Source organism: Sarcophilus harrisii, chromosome 2 (assembly GCF_902635505.1).
Source record: "Sarcophilus harrisii chromosome 2, mSarHar1.11, whole genome shotgun sequence".
Lineage (NCBI taxonomy): Eukaryota > Metazoa > Chordata > Mammalia > Dasyuromorphia > Dasyuridae > Sarcophilus > Sarcophilus harrisii.
The window spans coordinates 457,723,642-457,737,508 of record NC_045427.1 but is presented as its reverse complement, the minus strand read 5'-3'; the positions used below and the strand labels follow the sequence as shown (position 1 = coordinate 457,737,508).

The 13,867-nt window shown below is 38.9% G+C and overlaps 1 long non-coding RNA gene across 2 annotated transcripts in view; it reads left to right on the top strand.

Annotated features, from left to right (window-relative positions):
- The window catches only part of LOC116421751, a 118,475-nt gene extending 105,242 nt beyond the window's left edge, over positions 1-13,233 (top strand). For both annotated transcript variants that reach the window (XR_004232259.1, XR_004232258.1), the window contains one exon: positions 12,691-13,233. This is a non-coding gene — a long non-coding RNA (uncharacterized LOC116421751). The remainder of the gene's footprint in view (positions 1-12,690) is intronic.
- The last annotated feature ends 634 nt before the right edge of the window (positions 13,234-13,867 follow it).

Genomic DNA, 13,867 nt, shown 5'->3' with positions numbered 1-13,867 from the left:
GGATTTGTGGAATAGCAAATATTTATTGAATATGAATTAAATAGGTCATTTAATTTTGGTGAAGTGGCCTCATGCCCATGGCTTGGGATTAAGCACCTAAGGCACCAGGTGCTGTATGTCCCTCCTGAGAGAAATACAGATTCTGTAGTGTAGGCCATGGGATTACAAATAAGCCTTGTCATTGGACCACTGGTGATACTAATGCAAGTTATGTGCTCCCATTTTACCTGGGGCACAATCCAGTCAGCCAACTAATGCCCCATCCCTGGGAGATCTAGATGTCATCTCAATGTCGCCCCTTGGCAACTTTCAGGTGGTCCACCTACCCCAGCTTCCCTTTGGCACAAACATGGCCGTGGCAGGGGGCAGACTGAGTCCAGTGATTATATCATAGCTCCCTTCCATCTTGCCCGCACCCACTCTCCCCATGCAGACCTGTTAGCCTTGTCTCAGCCCCAGGCCTCCCTGTGGGGGGCTCGGAGGAGCCCCTGGGGAGTCCCCTGGAAGTCCTGCTCCCCTTCCATCTGTAGCCCGTGATGAATGGTTGTTGACATTACTAAACAAAGGTATTATTAGTAGATTACATCCAAGAGGCCGGACTCTTGCAGAAGGAGGGCAAAGGGAGCCATGGGCCTCGCTCATCTCCCAATTACTCCACAAAAGCCTAAACCACCGGGTCATGGATAAAAGTGAATAAATGTTTCTAAATTCTTATCTTAAACACACTTAAGCTTAAAGCTATTTAACTGGAGCTTTTAAAGCATGTGTGCTTTATGGGAGCCCAGCTACCTGCTTCATTCTCTTGCTCTTATTTTTTCCTTTTATCCTTTTAGTCTTGAAGAAGCCTAATTAGAAGCTCGAACAGGGCCCTCTCTCCCTGCCCTTAAATCAGTAATTGGCTGCAGTGCAGAGACTGTCAGGAAATTAACACATCACAACATGACAGCTGTTAATTTTTTCTCCTTATTTGTCATATGAATCACCGCTGATTTGCCGGAGTGCATAACAAATTAGTGGGCTGTAATCAGGGCCTCTCTCCCATGAACAGCACCTTCTTGTTTTCTCTCTCTCTCTCTCTCTCTCTCTCTCTCTCTCTCTCTCTCTCTCTCTCTCTCTTTCTCTCCTCTCTCCCTCCCTTTCCCCTCTCTTCCTCTCTCTTCTCCCTTTCCCCCCCACACCAAGTCCATTACTTCCCTGCCTTGGCAGAAAAGACTGTTGCTAGGTGTGTCATTGTCAATAAATCAGAATAAGGAAATGCTAAAAGCGCCAGAAGCTCTTTAAACTTTGATGAAGGCTTTTAGTTACATTTTTAAACTTACACTCAGAACTGGAATTTTCTTTCTTTCTTTCTTTCTTTCTTTCTTTCTTTCTTTCTTTCTTTCTTTCTTTCTTTCTTTCTTTCTTTCTTTCTTTCTTTCTTTCCTCCCTTTCTCCCTTCCTCCCTTCCTCCTTCCTTCCCTCCTTCCCTTCTTCTCTCCCTTCCTTCCTTCCTTTTTTCCTTCCTTCCTTCCTTTCTTTTTTCTTCCTTCCTCCCTCCCTCCCTCCTTCCTTCCTTCCTTCCTTCCTTCCTTCCTTCCTTCCTTCCTTCCTTCCTTCCTCTCTCTCTCTCTTCCTCCCTCCCTCCCTCTCTCTCTCTTTCTTCCTTCCTCCCTCCTTTCTTCTTTCCTTTTTTCCTTTCTCTCTCTCTCTCTCTCTCTCTCTCTCTAATTTTATCCACCTCCTAGCAATATTTGTCCAACAGTACATTTCACAAAACTATGGAATACACATGGCATTGTCAGATGTCACTGGAAGATCTAACCAGTCTAATGGACACAGGGGAAAGTTGGTTTGGAAATATGTAAAAATATGAGATATTATTTAGGGCCAGACATTGCATCTTTGAACCTGTATTCTGACTTTGGGACAAAAGGGATGGTAAAGATGAATTCCAGAAGTAATGAGCCACTGGAGTTTATTGGATAGGGAGGGAGTGATATGGTCTACCTGCATGTTAGGAAAATCACTTTTCTGGCTGGGAGGAAGATGGTTTAGAATGAGAAGGAGAGTCAGGTAGAGAAAACGAATATAATACTAGTATAATAATCCAGGTGAGAAGTGATGAGGACCTGAACTAGGATGTGGGTTATGTGAGTGTTATGGTGAGACAGAGTACTGCTGGGGGACTGGAAATATGATAATGCTCTAGGCTTTAATAAGGAAGTTCAGAAGCAGTGGGATATGAGAGGGGGAACATAATTAGTTCTATTTTGCATATGTTAAATTTGAGGTCCCTTTGGAAGAACCCTCATAGACTATCTAACTTGATTCTCCCACTTCACAGATGAGAAAATTGTAGAAGCCCAGAGATATTAAATAATTTGTTCAAAGTCTTATAGATGGGAAGTAACAAGAGCAGTTTTTTGCACCCATCTCCTCTGATTTTGGAATCCAGGATTCTTCCTCTTGGAACCATGCTGCCTTGTGACCTTTAAAAATGCTCTGTCAATCTCTCATTCCCCAAAATACTAAGTTTTCTCCAAGATCTTTTTCAGTGCCAAGCTCATAGATTCTGTAATCCAATTTTCCAGTTCTAGCTTGTATAAAATGGTAATCACAGGAAGTGTGTTTGGAGTCAAGGGACGTTAGTTTAAATTTAGTCCCTCCACTTCCTAGCTTGATCATCTTGGGCCTTAATCTGGAGTTGGAATACCTGCTTCAAATCTCACCAGAAATGATCATTATTCATGTAACCTTGTGTGACATTTAGTCTCCCCCAGCTATAAAATGAGAAGGTTAGGCTCTGAGGGCCTTTCCTTCTCCAGAACTCGGAGCAAGTCACTTTACTGAGCTTTTAGTTTCCTCATCTGTAAACAAGGAAGAGTCATACTTGTCCTGCCTATCTCAGATGTTCCTTAGGAAGATTAAATAGGACAATGAATGTGAAAGCATTTTGCAAAGTGCAAACCACTATATGTGAATGTCATCTTCCTAGAAGCCTTTCCTGACCACCTTCCCCACCGTTTACCTCTGACTTCTCTTTCAAGCTTCCAGGGGGTTCCCTGGTTCTATGATTTTGGGGTGAAATAAATAAATCTATAATCACTTTTTAAAGGGGGGGGTAGAGGCAATAGGAGTTAAGTGACTTTTCTGGGTTCATACGGCTAATAAAAATCTGGATTTGAACCCCTGTCCTCCTGATTCCAGGGTCAGTGCTCTATTCACTGTAGCTGATGGTATAGTTGATAATTTTATAAACCTGGCTCCTACATCCAAAATTCATTGTCTTTACAGACTAAATAGATCAAAATATTCCAATCTACTAATGTAATTAGCAATATAGTGATAATATAATTCCAGTATAACTAATAAGGAAAAACTCAGACTGAATTTCAAGGGAGGTGGTGTCTTAGAGTCTACCAAGTGGCAGAAAAGGCAAATTTTCTTCCAAGATGGAATCTATTAAAAAAGAGAAAAACAATTGAGCATAATTAGATTATCCCTGGAGAAAGTGAACAAGTCCTTCTTTGATGAGTTTTCAATACCTTAGTCATGAATGTGGACCCACCACCTCACTAGGAGATTTACTTGCCACTCTAACCAGTGGTGAGCTTGAGGTTAACTCATGGATGAATGGTCATGGTCATATGGCATCAAAATAACTCTGTTAGATAAGAAATCATATGGAAACAACCATCAGGATAATTTTATATTTGCTGATGGGAGTTTTAAAGAACTAAAAGAGCAAATATGTTATTTAATTCACGGAATCAAAAAGTTTTTGTTGTGCTCTTACCTAGTACCCAGCACCTCGCTAGGTGCAGAGTGGGATAAGAGAGAAGGAGAAAGAGTCCACCTACCAGTGCTCCCCATCTAGGTGACGAGTTAAAGTTCATCCTCTTACTATTGTGAAGAAGGCAGATTTGAGGAAGGAATGATTTAAATCAGGGCATCGAGGTGACTCAGGGGGTAGACAAAGGGATTTGGAGTTAGGCTACCTGAAGTTCAAACCTCACTTCAGGTACTGGTTAGCTGTGTGACTCTAGCCAAATCATTGAGCCTTCTCAATTTTAGTTCCCTCATTTTTGAAACAGAAGTAATAATAGGAGATCAATTGTGGAGATCAAATGAGAGAATATGTAAAGCACTTTTCTAACCTTAAAAGGTTAAATAAATGCTATCAAAAATGGTGATGATGATGATAATGTTGTTGTTGTTGATGATGATGATGGTACGATCAAGTAAATTTAACAAGAGTTTGGAGAGGGAGGGAAAGTGGCTGTCGTAGTTGTAGCTCTTTAGAATGAGAAATGTGAAACTACAGAGATCAGTGAAGGCCCAAAGCAGCGCTGAGGGGGTGGGTGCATAGTTAAAAACAGTACTGGCTTTGAAGTAAGAAAACACGGGTTCAATTCTGCCTCTGACATATAATGTCAGATAATTGTGACCTTGAGCAAGCCAATTTTCTGGGCCTCAGTTTCCTCATCTGTAAAATGGGAACAGAGTAGCCCTGGAGAGCCCTTCTAACTCCAGATTTATGATCTTATGAATACATCTTATGTATTACTTGGTCTCAGGATAGACAATGCCTGAAGAATTGAAGCAATTTTATCTAGCTTGATCCATCCAAAGCATTTTGGCAATATCTTTCTTTTCATACCTTAAATCAATGAATTAGTAAGTTCTCTCCTCTAGGAGTTCTTTTAGGTTATGACTTTACATAAATTAAAGCTACTCAAACCAAACTACAAACCCCAAATTGTTTTTTGTTGTTTGCTAATTTGAATAAATTTCCTAGATATTTCTTGTTAAAATGAGTTTGGGGTCCTGAGCTATCCAAGTATTTGCTCTACCCCTTTGGTTTATATAATAAGTCAACTGAATACCTTTTCTTTTTAGGAAACTGTTATACTGTAAATCTACTTCCCCAAATTCCAAAGCCCTGAACTGCCATTATTGTTTTTATATCATTTCCTGTCCAAACAAGACGTATCCTGGAGCCACTGGACAGTGACCAATCATAAGAGTTGCCATTAACTTTACCAATGGATATGGTGAAAAGTAAACTCATCAAGCTTCTTGAGAACTTGCTCAGGCCTCTGACACATCCATGTTTAGACTTGGAAACCTTATTCAGAAAAGGAAGTCAGATACATCCAGAGAGAATTTAATTATGCTCAATATGGTTCACTCCTTCCTAATAATGCTACATCTTGTAAAATTTTTGCTGCAGCAAAAGTTTGCCTTTGCTGTCACTTTGTAGACTCTAAGAAAAGGGTTTGTAAGTAAAATATCAACTTTACAATTATTCTGTCAAGCCCTAATTAAAAAAATTATTTATACATTATATGTTATGGAATTAATTCCCTTGTACAGATCTGGAATTAGTGATTAAGAAGTGAGCATCAGGCAGGGTGGCAGTGGTGGGGATTCTGAAATGCCATTGCCAAAACTGGGTCCTCATCTTCCCAGATAACAGCATCCCTTGCCAAGTGCCCTACCACCCAGAAATCTCTCCTAGGACTCTCCAAACTTTCCCCGGATGATCTGAGGGGCAGCTCATCATTTTTTGACCCTAGGGGCCAGATTTTCTATTCATGCTTTCCACCTACATGCTTTCCATGGTAGCTTTGGGCTGCATCTTGATGATAACAAGAACAGTAGTCAGTTTCTAATTGCTTCTGCAAAGCAATCCTGGGAAGGGCCTGAATCCCTACCACACCCAAAGTGCAGATCAGAAACAGTTTGGTCTTTGTGAGTTCCATTCTCTTCATGGTCCATCCAGATGTTTGTCCATGGTTGGACACAGATGGGGACTCCAGAGCTGCTACTGGACAGTATACATGTCTGTAATGACCCTCACCCTTTATGATGGAACTAGCACTGAAAGGTTATTACATTCTTTCTCCCCCTACTCTACTGAACCTCCTGGAAATATCCCGAGAGTAAGAGAAGCTATTTCTAAGGCTAAAATAAAGTGAACCAGAATGGGATGGAGTCTCATTTTCAACAAACTTGGGTTATGCTGAAAGCATAATCTGTATGGCAAAAACAGACACATGCAGAAAGCAAAACAAACGCTCATTAGCTAGACTGACCCAGGCTGGCCACCCACATTGTTTGAGTTCAGCAGCTGACTAGCCCTTTTACTCTCACTCTGACTTCGGCTTTTCAGTTTCAGTCCTATCCCCATCCATTCACCATCCTATCCTTGTGGACAGGCAAGAAAAAGGACCCCAAAACAAGAACATTTTACTTTCCTTGTCTTTGGGGTTGGAGGATGTGGTATTTGAACCCCATCTTTGCCATTTATATCCTCTGTGATGTTGGGGGATTCAATTATCATCTTTTGGGCCTCCAATTCTTCATCTGTATTATGAGGTGGCACATGTTCTCCAAGGTCACTTCAAGAACTCCTTCTGGAAAATCTGTGTGTCTGGAAGAATTGAAGGGGGAAGAAATTGAGACCAAATACTCTCTGTTTCTACATTAAATCTGAGAACTGGAGTAAATCACATTCATTTATGGTATTTTCTCTTGTTCAGCTACCAGTCTAATTTTCCAGACAAGAAAACTGAGGCCTAGAGAAGGGAATTGACTGTATCAGGTCACAGGGAATAAGTGATGAAGTCAGTTCTTCTGACTGGCTTCAGCCCTGAGCATTCTCCGATGATCCCTTTTGAAGGATGATGTCACTTGGTGATGTTTTGAGGTTTCTCCCTAAAGCAAAGCCTTCCAACCACAAACAGGAAAGTGAAAACTCAGGCTTGCTCCCACCATCAATCCTTTGGATTGGAACAATAAAACCGATTCTCCTTGTTGGATAGCTCTGTTCTGCTGTTCTCTAATACACAGCATTGTATTCTTTCCACCTAAGGCTTTCAGTCCCAGCAATAATATCCACAGAGTCAGAGCAAGGTGATCAAGGAAGGGCCATGGACATGATCTAGTCCAAATCCTTAGTTTACACATAAAGAAACTGAAATGCAGAAAGGGGAAGGGATTTATTTAAGATCACAAAGGTATTTAGAGAATCAAATGAAAAAGCTGGAGACCACGTTATATGAAAGTACTTGGAATATTTAGCTCGCAGAATAAAAGAACAGAGTAAGGGTAAGGTAGGGGAGTATTATCACATACTTGAAGGGATCTCATAATGAAAAAAGGGGTTAAAATCTGCCCAGACTTAGAATTCACTGATGATGATGATGGTGATGATAGCTGTGCAAAAGCATCATGGTAAAATAAATACATAACCAATCTTGGGAGTAGGGAAGAACTGAGTTCAACTCCATTCTCTGAAATATACTTTATGGCCATGAGACACTTATCTCCTCAGTGTTGAGTAACTCATCTGCATTGGGGGAGTCCCCCATCATGCTAAAATCATAATTCTAGACAATAATAATATGCCTTTGATCACTCCAAAAGTTGTGAATTCTTAGAAAGAGACACATCTTGGTTGCATACTAGATACAGCACTGGGCCTGGAATCTGTGTGATCCTGAGCAAGTCACTTAACTCTGATTGCTTCAGTTTCCTTAACTATCAAAAAGGGATAAGAATCTACCTCCCAGGATTGTTATGAGGATCAAGAAAGATAATATTGATTAAGTGTTAAGCATAATGTCCAGTAGGTGCATAGTATGCTAGCCATTATTAGCTATCAAAATTAGCTATTAAAAATCCATCCAGCAAGCAACATTAAGTATGCCAAACATATAATATAAGGAATAAATAACAAAGACAATGCTGCTTTCCTGTTAGAATATAAGCTCCTTGAAAACAGGAAATGAATCATCTTTGTTTTCTAGTCTTTGGTAGAGTGCTTAGCATACAGCAATAACTCAATTAATGCTTCTATAGCATTTATTGTATGTATACATTTGCATATGTATTCTTACAAACAAGTATATATAGTATACATAACTACCAGTGTCTGGTGGAGAGGGATTGGAGTGGGAGGGTCTCGAGGTAGGAAAAACTTTAGTTTTTCCATTCTTCCATTCTTCCATTTATGGAAGGCTGCTTTAGTAGTCTAGGAGAGAAATGATGAGGACCAAAACTAATGTGGTAGGTGTGAGGGTAATTAAGGAGGAGACAGATGCAAGAGAGGTTATAGAGATAAAGAACAACTTTTGGCAAAAGAGTGGATGAATGAGAATGAGGCATTAAAGCCAGCATTGAGGCTGTGAGTTGGAGAGAGTGGAAGAATAGTGGTGTCCATTATAGTTACAGGAAAGTTTGAAAGAAGGATAAATTTGAAAGTAAGGATAATGGATGGTGCTTTAGGGATATTTAATTTTCAATGCCTATAAGACATCTAAGTCAAAATGTCTAGTAGGAAGTTCATGATGTAAGACTAGAGCCCAGGAGAGAGAATGAATATGCAAATCTAGGAGTCATATACACAGAGATGATAATTGAACCCATGAGAGCTAATGAGGTCACTGAATGAAATAGAAAACACTATATAGGCTAAGGAGAGAAAGGCTTTGCTCCCTTTTCTAGGAATGTAAAAAGAAATTCATTATTGATTCAGTGATCATTGAACAACCCACTCAAAAACACTAACATTTATATTGCTTTTACTGATTCTCACAAAGCCTTTGACTCAGTTCCTCACTAATGACCTGTGTGACAAATATATGAAAGAGACTCAAAGATCATAATTAAAATGAACTACTAATATAATAGGGCTAACAATCATTTATACAAAACTTGGTAGTTTTCATGAAGACATTTTAAGCTCACTATGTTCTAGCTAGGCCAGAACCTGATTATTTTTCCTAAATAGACCTGAAATGCTACAGCATTTAAGACAAAACATCACATTAGTCACTTGGTTTTCTTAAGTGACATCAAATTATGTATTTCCACTAAAGGAAAAACATTAAACAGCTTCTTTGCTTTTCATTGCTTAGCAAAATGCCTGGCAAATAATGGGTATTTAATTAATGCTTATTAATTTGACTTGGTTTTATCTTGTGGAAACTTTTTGCAATATATAAAAATGTTATTTGGACTAGAAAGTGGAAATGTCTTAATTTTGCACTAAGAAAGAATAGAAACAGGATGCTTTGATCTGGAGGTCGACTTGAACCAATGGATAAAGGTAATTTTCACAAATATGTTGATTTCCTCTAAGTAACACACATGGAGCCTAAACAATCCAGGTGAAAGCTGATGTTATCTACATTAAGAGACTGAGTGGTTACCTGAATTCAAAGCTTAATGGGAAGGAAATATTTGTAGAAATTAACACCTGTGTGATATTCTTAATATATACTTACAGCATAATAAAATGAAGACAACTGATGTAGATGTCCAAACAAATATGTGCACAATGTTAACTAAACATGTCCATAAGCAGTTCCTATCACCAAGGCAGCTATAGAAACATTAACACTCTCTCATCAAAGAACAGAAAGACAGCTGGTAGGTATTTTCACAGCACCTAATAAACAGGTTAAAATTTTATAGAAATACTTTTAGGAAAAAGCAGACATTACTTTGCTGTAAAAGCTGACAAGTATGTGTCATTGTATTTGTCAAATGTAGCTGAAATTGGTTTATCTCTGGCTGGACCAATAGAAAGACTAAGATCTGAGAGTGAAATCAGAAGATGCTCTATGTTCTATATCCCCATGGGTTCAAGCAATCCATGTCACCAAAGTAGTATACAATAAATGAGTCATGTGGATTTGTGTGTGAAAATGGACAGATTCATGATAGTGATTCAGAATTAGGTCTTTGCCACCAGAAACTTAAAAAAGTTATCCTTAAAGAACCCAGATTTGTTAACTGATGTATATTATACAAAAGAATGATGGAAACAACATACCCCTATCACTGGGGTTATGAATCCTTTTTTTTTTTTTTTTTTTTTTTTTTTTTTTTGGCACATGGACATCTTTGATTGGATAATACCCAATCAAACTGTTTCTCAAAATAATGCTTTAAAATGCCTAAAATAAAATATAAAAGATTAAAAGGAAAAATTAATTATATGAAAAAATTTTCTACTTATTTATCTATCTTTATACTAAACAAAGACAAGGTCCAGTATTCAAGAATAAGAATCCCTGCACTAAAGGCTGAAAAAAATACCATCTTCTGGATACCTCAATTTTACACCAGAAGCTTGCCAGCCTTTATAAATTAGCAGATGACAAGTCCCCACAATATAAAAAAACCCTAAAATGTTCTTGAAAATTCAACAAACAAAAGTGTACTAGAAATTAAGCATCATTATAGACAGAATTGTGCCCACAACCACCTAAACACACATTGATAATAAATAGAAATTTATATTTTTATTTAATATTATGTTATATATAATATATTATTAAAATATTATATATTTACAGGTTATACATCCTATATATTTATATTTATATATAAAAATTTAAGAACAATACTTTTAATAGATGTCCCCATACCAAATACTTAATCTCCAACATAGATTTGTCACACTTTGACCATCAGAGGGATTCCTGTGTAAAGCACCCTTTCTCATGAGTTCCAAATACCTATGTCACCAAGGAACTCTTGGTAAAAGTCATATTTAAATTAATCATCATGCAATATCAAAAAAGAGCTTAACTCAAGTTTAAAGGACCTGAGTTCATATTCTGGCCTTGCCAATTATTACTTCTGTGACTTTGATCAGATCATTTTACTTCTCCAAGACTCAATTTTCTCACCTAGAAATAGGAGAACCAGAAGACATGAAAAGTCCTTTCCAGCCTAAAATTCTGATTATGTGATTAGACTTCAAAGGAACATTTCTTAGGCTCTTGCCTCTTCCCAACCCCAATTATCTACTGGGAAAGATGGAACAATATTTTTAGAGCAGTAAAATGTTCTTATCAAAAAGCCTAATATTTTCTAATTTTGTGAAAGAAAGAACCCAGAGCTGAGAAGTCATCGAGGTGCACCCCAGCTCCATTTAGTTCCCATTTGAAAAATTGATCATTTCTCCCCATATTTAGAAGGTGCCAGATTTACAGTGATAAATGGCCAGTATTCTTTGCAATGTTTAATGGCAAACCCAGATCCAACAGGAACCGTCGCCAGATGGCACGTGTATGATTCCTGGAATATGGCTTTCAGAGAAACCACAAACCTGGAGGAGTAAATGCTGTTCCAGATGCATTAACTCATAATCCCCAGGAAGAAAACATTTCAAATGAAGGAAGAGGAAGAATCTGTTCTTGACGAGTCCTAATAGCCCCGGTTAATCCTCATCCTGGTGAAAGGTACTTGCTTACAAGTATGGAAAAACTTCATCAAAGTCAGCAAGTGGGACCAAATATACAGACACACAATTACTGCAGAGAGCAGCAGCTCAGCAACTAGCTTAGTGTTATAGATTGTGTTGGGGCTCTGTGCAAGACCCCCTCGGAACAGTCAGGACTATCAGGAATCCCATCCCATTCTAGCTGCTCCGTATTTCCAGGAAGGCAGCAGTAAACTTTATTCAATACTTCTGGAGAGACTATATGACTGAAAGTGTGCCTGGTTCAGAGTAAGGGTTTAATAAATGCTTGTTGACTGGCTAAGTAGAGATGAGATGGAAACTTACTACCTACTATTTAGCTTTTTGGTTATATTCATTCATTCATTCACTGTGCAATCACTGATTGCATGCCTGAGGTGCAGATCAGGACGGCCCTTTTGTAAAGCATCCTTTCTTATGAGCTCCATCCCTTCTTTGTCAGCTGGAGAATTATTAGGACCAGTGCGGATGCTGTTAGGGCAAACTGGTGGGAGGTAGTAGAGACAAATTTTCCTTGAATTTATTTTCTAGCACAAGGTAGACAGATCTAAGAAGTAGCAGGAAAATCCAAGATAAACAGCTTAAATGAGGAATTTAGAGGTCTGCTCCCTGTTTCTAGTCCCCCCTTTTTAATAGCCGATTGTATTGTTAGGTTAGGGTTAGAGAGCCTTGGACTCTTTGTGCCTTAGTTTCCCCATCTATAGATGAGAGTTCTTACCTGTACCTTTGGTGTGTGGTGAAGCAAAATGAGAAAATTCATTCTTCATGCTTTAAGCTTCTTGGAGGGAGGGTGATATATAAATTCAAGGTGTTATTATTAGAGAGCAAGAAATTGGTTCCATGCTAATTAAACTCACACCTTACCATTTTAAACATCCCGACACTGCACCATGACAATCTGACATGTTACAGAAAAGGGAGAATTCTCCACAAAAACACAAGACAAGATGACTTCTCTGCACAACGCCAACATTGCAACGATGTGTCTGTAATGCCCCCCTTTCCCCCCTCCCCCAATCCAATCTGAATTAAGATATTTCCAAGAGAAGCTGATGGAGCTCTGAGCTCTTTACACGGCATTCACTATTTTCTGAGAGTGTTAAGAAGTTGTCAAACCTGGGTCATGTAGGTGAAGATTTAGTAAGACAACCAACAAAGTTTTCTCAGTTGTGGTGTGCTGCCTCCACTTACTTAAATGTCTGTTGTGCGCATGCGAGGGGGAAAAAGCATATTTTTCCAATGATAGTTTTATCACTCCTGGGGGGACGAGACACCAGGACTACCAGGAGGCCACTGGCTCCTATAGAGACGGTCACTTATATAAGGGGGGACCTATGAGGGGAGACTGGATACCAGAGTCTATCGATCCTATTATCCTATTTTAAGAGGAGATTGTAGAAGAAAAGAACCATTTTTTTTTCTTGTTTCAGGGCCAAAGAAGAGAATAACCACGGATGGTAATGGAGCTGTCACAGAGAAGAGAGAAGTGGAAATTCATGGTTCTCTTGTGAGGCAAAGACATCTGTGTTATTGCACCCTAAGCCAATAGTTTTTAAAACAAAGTCATAAAACAAGCTACTGTATATAACAGGGATGGAAAATATGTGGAGCTTTCCTCCGCCCTTTACAGGTCTCTGAGAAGAAAAAAGAATGAGACCAATGACTGGGAATGAAAGAAGCAGGAGCTGCCAGCAGGAGGGTGCATGGCTCCCACCTTCCAAAGGAACAGGGACTGCTTGTGCTAAAAGGAATCAAATAGCCAAACCCATGTCAGAGGCAACATCGATGGTGAGGCAGCAGGAAGGGCACAGCCTGTTTCCCTAACCTCTGGCTAGAAAACCAGAGTGATGATAGGTGGTTCCCCTCCTTTGCCCTTCTATTGTCCTGACTCCATACTTCAGGTTCCTGTCTGGGGCCCTCTAGATCCAAATTCTGTACCATTGTTGGGTGCTCAATAAATATTTCTTTATTATTATTTTTTTAGTTATTCTCACAAATTCAACTAGCAGACAGAGAAGTATTAAAGTAGGAAGAAAACTGGATTTAGAATTAGAGGATCTGACTTTCAGCTTGTAACTGCTAGTTAGCAAATAGTTGAACTTTAAAAAATCCCTTATCTTTCTCCCCTTGTTTCTCTTGTTTATAAAACAAAGGGGATGAGACTATTCAATCATTAATGTCTTTCCAGTCTTAAAAACCTGTCCTGGACCTAACATCAGGATCTGTGATTCTGATGAGATAGAAAATTCAATTCAACCATCCACTTAAAAAATATTGTTGAAGACCATTACTAGACTAAACCAGAAATCTGAATATAAGACCTGTTCCAGAAATGTTCCCTCCCCTTTGTCTCTATGCAAGTACTTCATGGCATTTCCAAGTCCATATGGAGAGAAATAGATATTATGAAAGTAGAATTTCAAATAAGTCAGTGTTACAGTCTTGAAACATGTGATTTGTGTTTGAAATTACTGGCTAAGAGGACCTGGTCAGTGTACTTTGGATCTAGTCTAAATTTAAGGGTAGGGTGTGCTAAATTGAATTTTATAATTTTATTTTGCTCCAAGAATCTGAATAGGACAACTGACTTGAGAATAAAGGCCCAGA